Genomic DNA, 12,089 nt, shown 5'->3' on the forward strand with positions numbered 1-12,089 from the left:
TACTCATTCGCCTTTCAAACGGTCCTGCAGTAGGCTACGGTGGAGAGGGAGTGATTCGGAGTGGTCTAGAGTAGTGTAGCATGGTAGAACGGTATCTGGCAACCCCGAGGCAAGACTCACTAACGGTATCTTGCTAAAACAACTACTATAAGCTCGTTACATCTCACTCATTCGCCTGTCATATGGTCCTCCATTACACTGGGGTGGAGTGGTGTAGGGTGGTGTGGTGGTGGTGGTGGGGTGACGGGAGACGAGTCAGTACACTAGCGTTTGTTTATCCCTTTAACCACATTCCTGCCACGGCGGGTCTTACGTTATTCACAACATGGTTAACCCCCTACATAACGAAAACTTTTTCCTTTTTAATCAAGCAACCACCATGCACTTTTTTCACAACTTTGAAATAACCTCAAATAGTGAAGAAGTTCATTACTGTTTTATGTAACCAGTTTAATTCCAAAGTCTCCCCTAAGCTGAATAAAATCGTCTGGTGTTGTTAGAATGTGGTAAAAATTGTCACCGAATGGAAATAAAAGGGCTGACTCTACGATGCATGAATGGTTGTAGTCCGTATCGTCGTAAACTTCACTGTGAGACCTCTCCCTTCTTTACCATGAGCGTAAATCCTGGGGGGGGATGGGGGATTACGTAATCCCCTGCACTTGCGTCGGGGGATGCCCTGTGTAATTATCCCCTCCTCAGTCCAGAAGAACTGCAAAGCTAAACCTACTGTTACCCTTAATATATACTCTGTACATTAAAAACGTGGTTATAAAAAGAAAAAAAAAGGAATAACGTAGCTGCAGAAAATACTAAGAAAATGTAAGTTGGTCCTACGTAGCAATTAAGGTGAGCTTTTAAAACGAGCTCCGGTGTGATGATGCGGTGGTGCCATATATGGGTACAATTAATGAATTGTGATACTTTTCATGTCCTGGTGCTACCAAATTTGAATTTTTACCTATCAGCCCAATTCTCGGCGGTGGCTCCCTCTTCTTTCCAAAATTAAGTAGGTTTACTCCTTAGTTTCAAAAGTTGTCCCTCCCCCCTCCCAATATACTAGATTAATCAACCTTGCGTGTGAGCGCGGGTCATACCTGGAGTACGATGGGGAAAGTCAAAGGTGGCTGGTAAGGGTGAGGATGAAGATGGCGAAGAGAGAGAGAGAGAGAGAGAGGGGGGGGGAGAGAGAGAGAATATTATTGTAGGAAGTGGAAGTAAGTCCGTCCGACGCTCTCTCTCTCTCTCTCTCTCTCTCTCTCTCTCTCCACCATTTTATCTACTACTCATTAAATTTTGCATTTATTTTCCATATGTTTATTCATAAGTTTTGCTCTACCCAAATTTTAACTACCTTTCTCTAGCGTATATATTTTCCCCCGTAAAGGGGTTCGGTGCGAGTACTGACAAATGCTTTGGGGGTACCAGGGAGGGAGGGGGTTAATCCACATTATCCTCTCCAATCTGAGGACGCAAATTTTATTTTATTCTTGCTCTCTTCATGCACTTTTGTTCATAGGCAGTTATCAACCTGTAGGGCTTGGGTATAGCCTTCATCCAACCCTCTTGTCTTCTGTGTTGAGTAAAATCGTATGGTGATAGCTTATTAAATGTCATCGGGCTGAAGTGGCTAATATTGTGGGGTGATCCATTGACGTGAGAACGAGAATAGTGCGACAGTGAAGTACTTAAAAATAAAGTTGACAGGTCTAACTGTTCTGACGTTGATCCTAGCTGTTAACGCTATTGATGGAAACAGTTTTTAGCGTTGGGGAAATGTCGAAATTGACTCTTTACTACCAAAGTTTGCTGCTAATGGGATTTAACAGGGATAGCACTTAACACACCGCCCTTGGCCCATTAGCTAGTAGTCGTATGTCTCTTGGGTTCCCCCTTACAAGCTTCAAAAAATACCCTCAAACGATACATATTCCTTTTGCTAGGCGATTAAGCGCTAATATGACGTTCTACGCAGCCATATCGAAATTCTGTCTCTATCCATAGCCAGACGCCATGATCCCAAAAAGGGTGGCCGTTTGTCTATGAACCACTGAAAAATTAATATAAAGTTAATTTTACTGATAAGTTATACTTCACCTCTATTAGGAAAGGAGCCCACACGTCGCGCTGTTCTTGAGATTATCTGTTGTATCAGTTTTATAACAATACCACCAATACAAACCAGGCAATAACGAAACCAGAGCCAGAGTCAAATTACCACGTTTCCACCAGGAGGCCATTGACAAATTTCCACTTGTTGTACTACGTCATGCATGAACACCCCAGACAAAACATCTTAGGTAGTTGACCTGTCCAGTCCATTTTATATATATATATATATATATATATATATATATATATATATATATATATATATATATATATATATATATATATGTAGCTACCACCAAAAGATTATGTTCAATTTAGGGCAAGCCTCTAGTAGCTTAGCGGTTAAGGGAGACTGTTTATAACATCATGTTCCAGAAATCTCTCTAAAACTAAATAAAATCCTATGCTGCCAACAGTAATAGATTATACTGTAGCAGCAGTTTCAGGGACAGAAGGAGATGAACCCAGTGGACTGCACATGGAAGCTGTCCTTTTCCTGCAGTCCACCATCCTCCTTTCGGGAGAGAGAGAGGGGATTCAGGGATGTTTGCATAACCAGACAGAGGAGTTGCCAGGTCATATCATTGCCACAGCGAGAAGGCGTCTCTCACCAGAACCAGATTACACTGTAAAGTACGTAATGGAAGTGAAGTTAATGTGCCGAGAAACCACTGTAGCAGCTATACCTAATCAAAATGTTTCACCAGCTCAGATAATCACAACTCACCAATGATTTTGACTGATTCAGAGAACGACCTTTTTATTTTATTCTGGTTACCTGCCGACGATTTTATTCAGCTTTGGAAAGACCTCTCAAGCTGAATGGATTCGAAACTACGTCCATTAATCCCTTCACTTAAACAGGTTTTCTCAACGAGGAAAGGAAAAAAAGTAGTGGTGGCAAGACTGAAACAGAAGCCATCGCGCTGATGAGGTTAATTTACACTGTGGATGTAATAATTGTTCTGAGTGCCTTGGGTGTTTTCGCAGCGCCCTTTTCCCAACGATTTATTCCACACTTTACACCTCATTATCGTCTTGTATGGTATTGGCACAAGTGGTGTTGATGCTGAAACGATATAAATAGTCGAATGCTGAAAGTGCAGTGTGCAATAAATCGCCAAGGAAAGGATAATATCTGCTAACATTAGTTCCACATCTTAGCTTTGAAACCCGATTTTTTTTTTTTTTTTTTTTTTTTGGTTATATTGAGCACTTGTTTTACGTATATCAGATAATTAGTTGTGTATGAACCTGTATGGTGATGAAAAAAAAAAATAGAAATGCCGATTCGGTAAATGACCGCCGATTCGGTACTTCGTCGCACCTGGGAGGGGTGGGTACGTTTAACTTCCATTACAATTTATAAGTGACTGTTTTTCATTTTTTCCCGGATATTGATGGAAAGACTCCCCAATTTCCTAAGCCCCCCTCCCTTTGTGTGTGTGTGTGTGTGTGTGTGTGTGTGTGTGTGTGTGTGTGTGTGTGAGTATATGTTTGTTCCAATCTGTATATGTTGCCCATAATCTCGCATGTTGCCATTCTTGTATTCAACTATACTCCATTTCACCAAGCAATCATTGATGTCCTCAACGCCTGTAGTGTTAATGTAAATCCTCTGCACCAGGTGAACCTCTATTTATTTTACCTTGAGAACCAATATAAAGGCATTACACAAAGGTATATCCAGGACTGAGGACCTTTATCAGTGCTCCAGGTGTTGAGGACATCACTGTGGTGCCAGACTCGGTGAAATGGTATATAGTGTAGCAGTGCCCTTGAATAGGAGCTGTATAGCACAGGGCAACTGGTATACTGTTATTTTCCTATCTTTTCGTATTGTTCTTGCATTATTGGGAGCCCCATAAGGACAGGTGCTCCATTCACTTCCCTTCCCCATCTCCCCTCCAGGAAGGCCCTGTTTAAGAAACGCAAAAGTAAAGCCTAAATTTCTGCATGTAGGCCTATTGCATCGCAGGGAATACAGTATCCTGCATTTCCTCTTAATGAATATCCGTATAATGGACAAATATTACAGACTACACTGTACGGTAGATTTACCATCTTTATTACATTGCATTCATGGAGGTATAGATGGTTGTTCATTTTCAGTAGGATAAGAAATATGTTGTCAACAACGACATTGTTTACCCCAAATAATTTCTGTTGTCTTAAATGTATTAAACATAGAAAATGAATATGGTATTCTAAACTAACGCATTGACTGATACGTCTTCAGTGATCAGTCTTAGCCTAGCCCGGGTTGCGTACAGTATGTCAAGGCGTTGCAGTATGTGTGCTCCCCACTCCGGACATCAGTGTGGCATACTGGGTTCTCCTCTCTCCTCTTTGTGCAGTGTCGGTATTAGTATCATTCATACCCCGCAGCATCAGGGTTATAAGTAGGGGCAAGCGCAAAACCAAAATAAAGCATGGTCCCAGCCCTGCCCCCCTGGTCCCACAACACAAACTGCTGCCTCAACAAGCGCTGTCCCCTCTGCTGTACGCCGCCGCACACACTCCCCCACGGACACCGATGCCCCCCACACTTCAGCCCTGGCTGTTGGTGATCCTGCTACATCCAACGAACCTATTTCTTGAACAGTTCAACGCATCAAGCTCGATGGTGCTTGTGGTGATGATGATGATAGTGCTTGTGCCTCATGTTTCCCATCAGGGGAGCGTGCTGAACTGAAGGTTATTGACCCCTGCACCCCGGCGCCGAGTGCCAACCACCCAGAACGACCCCCCCGCCATAAATTCACACCCCTCCAGCCCTGATAACTCTGCCTCTGACCTCACCACCAGCTCCCCTCCTGTGGACCTATACCCCCCTCCCCGGCTCCAGCTTCCTTTTGTCATAACACGCGACTGATATGTTCGTCTGGCATTCCCCTCCACTTGCACACCTTCTGTTCGTGTTGCCTGGCGCCAGCGTGCATCCGCCCACCACCTCATCACTGGACATCTTGAAGCTGTTCACCTTATGTCTCCTGCACCTCCTAACATATACGTCTACGGGAATTATCCCGATTTCATCCAAACCCTAACAACTGAGGGGCTCTTTGCCGTCAGATCTGTAGTTCATGATGCTTTTCATCGCCCGCGAAAACTACTGTACCAGAGTACTTAGACGCCTGGCAAGTGACTGTTCTGTTGCAGTCCTTTACAACACACCAGGTGTCAAGCGGGCACGTCGCCTGTACAACTCTTTAGGCGAACCCATCAACCGTGCCCTTGTTGTCTAGGAGGGAGAGGACCCCCCCCCCACTCCCAAATTTCGCTATGATCTATTCCTTCCACCGTTTCTTCATCAAAGCCACACCCTCACGGCCTTTGTGTCATCGCTGTTGAGTCCGACCACACCCCACGCCACTGCCGGTCTGCAAAACGGTGCAGTCTGTGCAATGGCCTCCATTCAACCACAACATGCCCTGCCAGGCACTCCGCCACCGTACACTCTCCCCTTCCCTGTGCACCAGACCCCCACTCACCTGAGTTCTCGGAACTGTCCCTACAACTCGCGCCGCCAGCCCCCACTGACCCCATGGCTGCCCACTCACGCCTCCTATATTCACCGCAGTTCCGGTGCCCCCGGTGTGGGCGTAAGGGCGTTACTGCGTGGCACCTGGACTGCCCACGTCTTCACCCAGCCCGCCCTGCCCCTGCCCCCACCGCCACCCCTGCTCCAGATCTTCAGCCGATGCACCCTCCCTCCGCTGGTTCTACATCATGTCCCCCTCCTCTCTCCCCTTCAGTTCTTGCTTCTCCCCGTGCCCCACAACAAGCTGCTCACTGCTCCCTCCCTCACCCCCTGCCCTACCGATCAGACTATCAAATGCGACGTTTGCAACGACATTACGATGAACTACGCAGTCTTCTTCTGCATGTACTCTCTCACCTTAATATTCCTTCTCTGCCTACCTCACAGCTCCTACCAACCAACTCCCATGTAACTACTCCCCCCCCCCTCCCCTGCTGCTATCCCTGTTCCTTCCCTCCCTCACGTCTCACCACCACCCAACCTTGTCCCTCCACCTGTGTCCCAACCTCACCCCCTCACACAAGACTCCTCTGTTTGTGTTCCCTCACCCTTTCCTTTTCCCCACACACTCTCGCCTCTGCCACCTCCCCTCCCCCTCTCACGGCAACCGCACATATGGGACCCCCCCTCTCTACTACCTCCCCACTCACCATCCTCTCCCTTTCCCCCATTTCCCCAACCGTCCGTTCCCCAACCCACTCCGTCTCCCCCCTTGTCCTAATGGCTCCCACACCCAGACAATGTAAAATGTTATCGTGGAACATACGGAGCGTCCGCCGCCGGCTGGCTGAACTTTCTCATTATTCTTCGTCTCATCACCCTGTCGTTATCTGCCTTCAGGAAGCTTTCCCTCTCTCTCGTCGACCTATACCCCCACCCAGGCTCCGGAGATACCACTGTTATCATACCCGTTCTAGTCAAGGCCTGGTTACATAAATTCGTTACTCTATTCCTCACACTTTCGTTGCCAAATCACCAGCCTTTTCTCACTTCTCTCTCTTTCACTTATTTCACCTCAGTGTCAACGGTGCCCCTTTGTATATACTGTATGTAACGTTTATCTCAGTCCAACTGGGGGTGACCCTACCACTTCCCCTGCTCGCCGCTCCTCACCTACCTTTTACCTGGGCGATTTTAATGCTTCTCATCCGTCATTTGGCGGTTCCCATGTTTCTCCTGCCGGTCATCGTCTCCATGACTTTGCCAGAAACCATCATCTGCATCCTTTCTCCACTCCTCACTCCACTTATGTGGGGGGAGGGCATCTCGATCTCGCCCTAGGCAGCAACGTGGCACAACATGATGTCACTCTTGACATTGTCCATACTCATATCTCCGACCACAGTGCCATCCTTGCCACATATTCCATTCCCATCCTACACTTTCAGCACTGCCATGTCAGGAAAAAGATTAATATCTCTGTTCCGCTGCAACCCACTTTCAAGGACATGCTAACTACCTGGTGTGCCAATCATTCGTTCACCTCATCGACTGAACTTTACACCTCCTTAATTACCGCAGTACAGACCTCTTATGATCATTACGTGCTGCAAGTCAACCACTCGAAATCCTCTACCCGTCGGATGGGGAGTGGGTACGGGAGCGCCGTCTATGTGACAGCTGCGGTTGTCTCCCGCGCTGACCACACACCTGAAAACATCCACTCCTATCTCACTCCAGCCAGGTCCTCCAGCGACCTCAAACACAGTGTTCGCCAGGAGTATTGGCATGACTTTCTCCAGCATATTAACACACACACTCATCTATCTAGGGCATGGCAACTTGTCAACAGAGTTGCTCAGTCACGTGAGTCCCCTTCCCCTCCTCTCCACCACAATCCTGTGGAATATGCTAACAACCTAGGTGATAAAATGGTCCACCCAATCTCAACTGACATCCCACTCTCCTCCCGTCAAGGGTCTCCTCTCGGCTGCTAGTGGTAACAGACTAGCATGCATTGCAGAGGCTAGCTCCACGCCCTTTCCCCTCAATGATCACCCCATTACCAGTGATGAGTTGCACCTTGCGCTGTTGCAGCGCACGGCAACTGCCCCGGGTGATGACGGGATCACCTATTCCACACTCAGACTCATCGCTCAAGTCCCTGGCAATCTCTTGCTTACACTGTTCAGCCTGAGTCTCTTTGAAGGCAGTCTCCCTGCAGAATGGACCCGTGGCACCATCATCCCCATCCCGAAGCCTAATTCCCCTGATTTCCATCCCATTTCCCTTACTTCCTGCATATGCAAAGTCCGCGAGAGAATTCTTTTAGCAAGGCGTCACGATCTTCTTCAGGACCAGATCTCTTCCCATCATTTTGGTTTATTCAGGACCAGATCTCTTCCCATCATTTTGGTTTATTCAGGACCAGATCTCTTCCCATCATTTTGGTTTATTCAGGACCAGATCTCTTCCCATCATTTTGGTTTATTCAGGACCAGATCTCTTCCCATCATTTTGGTTTATTCAGGACCAGATCTCTTCCCATCATTTTGGTTTATTCAGGACCAGATCTCTTCCCATCATTTTGGTTTCCTCCCAGGCCGAAGCACACAACATTGCCTTGCCGAATTACTCACTCACCTCACATCCTCCTCTTGTAGAGCCTTCAGTGACCTCAAAGCTGCATTCGACGTCGCAAACCGTGACGCCATCCTTGACAAACCTGCCCACCTGGGTGTCTCTGGACGCCTGTTCTGCTGGCAGGAAAGCTACCTGCCCCATCGTAACTCTCAGGTCCTGTTTTGTGGGGCGGTCAGTGATTACCAACCTTTCAATCTTGGCACACCTCAGTATGGTGTCCTTAGCGCCTTTCTCTTCAACCTTCTCATGAATAGACTCCTCAGTCTTTTAGGTCCTATCCCTGGCTCCTCTTTGATCCTAACCTATGCTGATGATTTCTGCATTCACCCTTCTTTCCCCGTCACTGTTCAACGTCTCCTAGTTAAGTTCGGCCTGGCTGCATCTGCTTGTGGGTTGATTATCAGCACTGCCAAAACCAAAAACCGTTTCCTCGATCCCTCACTCATAGGCTTGCTTGCACAGTCATAACCCTCCTCATCTCTCATCTTGAGGTAGTAAGAGATTATACGTATCTCGGAATTCCTCTCACTTCCCTTTTTAACTCCTCCCAGTATGTCTTCACTCTCCGCACCCGCCTCCACCGCAGGCCTAAACTCCTTGGCATGCTTACTTGTGACTCACATAGGGTTAGCATACCCATTGGTCGATCATATTGCCAGTTATATATTCGCACCCTTCTTGATTATCATGCTCCCTGTGATCTCAATCTGTGTCCCATTACCGATCGCATTCATATGCATGGAGTTTGCCACACAACATCTAACCACATTTCCGTCTCCTGCTCCATCCTTTTCCTCCCAGCTGGTTGATATTCTCTCAGATACTACTCACCTCGACCGGATTCAGCACACTCACGTGCCAGGCCTGGCATTCCGGCTCAAACGAACTCACTTGGCATTCAATTGTCATCTCCAGCTTTCTGGCCGAGCTCCCGCCAGTATCCGTGCTGATCTTGTCACTCCTATCCCTGCTGACCCTTTGCCCCCTTCCCTGGACACGTACAACTACTGTGCACTACACACCTTCTACCACTGCTTCTGACCGCTTACCAATCTCTTCACAGCAACCCTTAACTCCGTAGCCCGCACATACCCTTCCCATCTTATGCACATCTACACTGACGGTTCTGTCCTCGTTAACGGCCGGGCGGGAGCTGCTTGCATTGCCTTTACTAATTCTGCTTCCCCGTCTTCACCTCCCAGTGCCTTCCCAACTGGGCCAACAGTACCTAGTATGAACTCTCTGGTGTACACTCTGCCCTTGACTTCCTCCTTTCTCAACACCTAACAAGTCTCATCTTCAGCGATCCCAAGCTCCCCTTGCCCTAATTTGCAACCCCCTCCCCCCTCTTCGCCTCCCTCTACTCCCGCCTTCATCAGGCTCATGCTCTTGGTCTCAGGGTTTCTTTCATTTGGATCCCAGCCCATGTTGGCCACATCCGCCATGACCAGGCAGATCGCCCAGCTCTTGCTGCCCGTAGCCTCCCCCTACCTGCTGTCTGCCTCCGTGTCCAAGACAATTGTCTGGAGAATCCTTCTCGAGGAGTTCAGGGAGGACCTAGCCCTGCGTACCGATGTTGAACATCCCACTAGTGTCACTATCCAGCACTATGACACCTACCGTGGCGTGAGACACACTTATAGCAAGCACCCCACCCTCACCCTCCGCTGTGATGTGGCTGTCGCCCTCATTTGCCCCGGGGTATCGCTCCCCAGGGGAGCTCATCGGCCAACCGGCCACCAGCAGGCCATGTAAACTCTGTCACAATCCCATGGATGAAGCATAATCGCATCACATCGTTAACTGCCCAGTTATTGTCCCCTTTAGACCCCCTGGATTATTGTTTTCTGCTTTGTGTACCCACTTCATCACACGTCATGTACTCGAGGACATTCTCACCATTCACCCCGACTTCTTTTAATTGTAATGTTCTGGCGCTAGGACAGTGCTCGTACATTTTGGTATACAGTACATATATGTGCGGCTGCGCGCGTGCGTGCGTGCGCGTGCGTGTGTGTGTGTGTGTGTGTGTGTATGTGTGTGTGTGTAATTCACCGGGTCAGTCAGGATCACTTGATGGTCGTGATCGTCAGCTTTTACCCTCCCGGAAGGGAGCTGAGAGCTCATATAGTCCGATCTAAGGGCAAGGCTGTGACCTTCACACACGCACACACCCGTCCCCTTGCTCAAGGGGGACAGTAACCACCCACTTCGTCAGTGAAACTTTTCGCAACCTGAGCGAGGCGCGAACTCCCGTCTACCAGATGGCAAGCGAGAACGTTACCACTGCACCAGCGAGCGGTGTGTGTGTGTGTGTGTGTGTGTGTGTGTCTTGTCCATACACGTATACAGTAGGAGCAACTTTGTAATGAGTATCATTTCTGTTTATCCGTCTACCAGTGTATGTGACAATGTACAGTATATGTACCCATTTAGAGTGTACATGTATATGTATCCCTGTATATGTATATATGGATACCATATACCGTATATGAGCACGTAGCATATGTATATATATGCACATCTGTACATATACCCATATCTTTATACATGCGTACCAATCCTGTACATGCAGTATGTCTATGGATACATGTGCGTGAATGTACACATAAATGTATAATATACGCATATGTACTGTATGTGTGCGTATGTGCCTTTCTCAGCATACGTATGTGTGTCCTTGTATCCTATTGCTCATTCCTAAACTTGTAATGATAGTTACTACAACAACTTTGTACCACGTGTGTATTTGTATCTCTTTGTTCATTACTGCGCTTGAACTGCTAATTACTAGTATACCTTTTATGCCATATATGTGTAATGTAACCCTTTTGCTCTCACTCACCCTTCCCTGCATCGCCTTCAGCGACAGTGTTCCCCAGAATGTTGGGGCTTGTACTGAAAGGTAAATAGAGAACCTAAAAAAAAAAAAAAATGATATCTTACTCTGCAACTTTAAATTCCTCAAAGTGCAGAGTTTGTACTGAAAGGATAATAAACATTTTATACCTATCAATGGCCAGACGCCTCAGGCCCGCTAGGGTGGCCACAAACAGATTGCCTCCATGTCAGCTTCCCCTCTGGCATTTCGATGCCCTCCCTCCAACATATATCCACTCTCATATACCTCACTACTCCATCCCTCCATCTCATCCTCAATTTCCACCTCCCTCCCCCCTCCATCTCACGCACATACTCTCCTAGGTAGTCTCTCACTCCATCGTCTCCACATGGCCAATCCACCTCAGTGTATTTCTATCACATCCGTATCCACACCACAATGCTTCTTCACGTCCTCATTCATCAGTTTGTCTCTCCAAATAACTCCACATGCTCCTCTCAGATAACTTATTGCCACTGCTCTCACTGTGGACTTGTGATCTTCCAACATGGTCCAAGCTTCCTTTCCATACATTAGGGTGGGGAATACAATACTGCCATGCAATGACTCTTCTACTTCAATGCTCACTTCCGTATTTCTTGTCACTGCTTGCCATGAACCAAACAGCCACAAAAGGACCAACAGGTCTGTTGCTGCCTCCTCTCATCTGTAGGGAACCGGCAATCTTTCTTCCCTGTTGTACCCTTTCATCCTTACTTATTGCACTACCCAGATACATAAATGCACTCACATTTCCCATTTCCTTACCATCCAGCTTCACTGTACGTTCAGTGGCTTCATTTCTCTCGAAGATCACAGAATTACTGAACTCTTCCTTACATTCACCTTTACATTCCATTTCATACATCATCATCATCATTATCCAGACCTCCTTTCCCACCCTAGGCCAGGTTGAGGAGTAGCAACAACCAGACAGCCCAAGTCTGTCCAGTCCAGTGGACCACACTT

This window comes from Coenobita brevimanus, chromosome 55, assembly GCF_032717465.1.
Source record: "Coenobita brevimanus isolate Jiangsu-jjx chromosome 55, ASM3271746v2, whole genome shotgun sequence".
Lineage (NCBI taxonomy): Eukaryota > Metazoa > Arthropoda > Malacostraca > Decapoda > Coenobitidae > Coenobita > Coenobita brevimanus.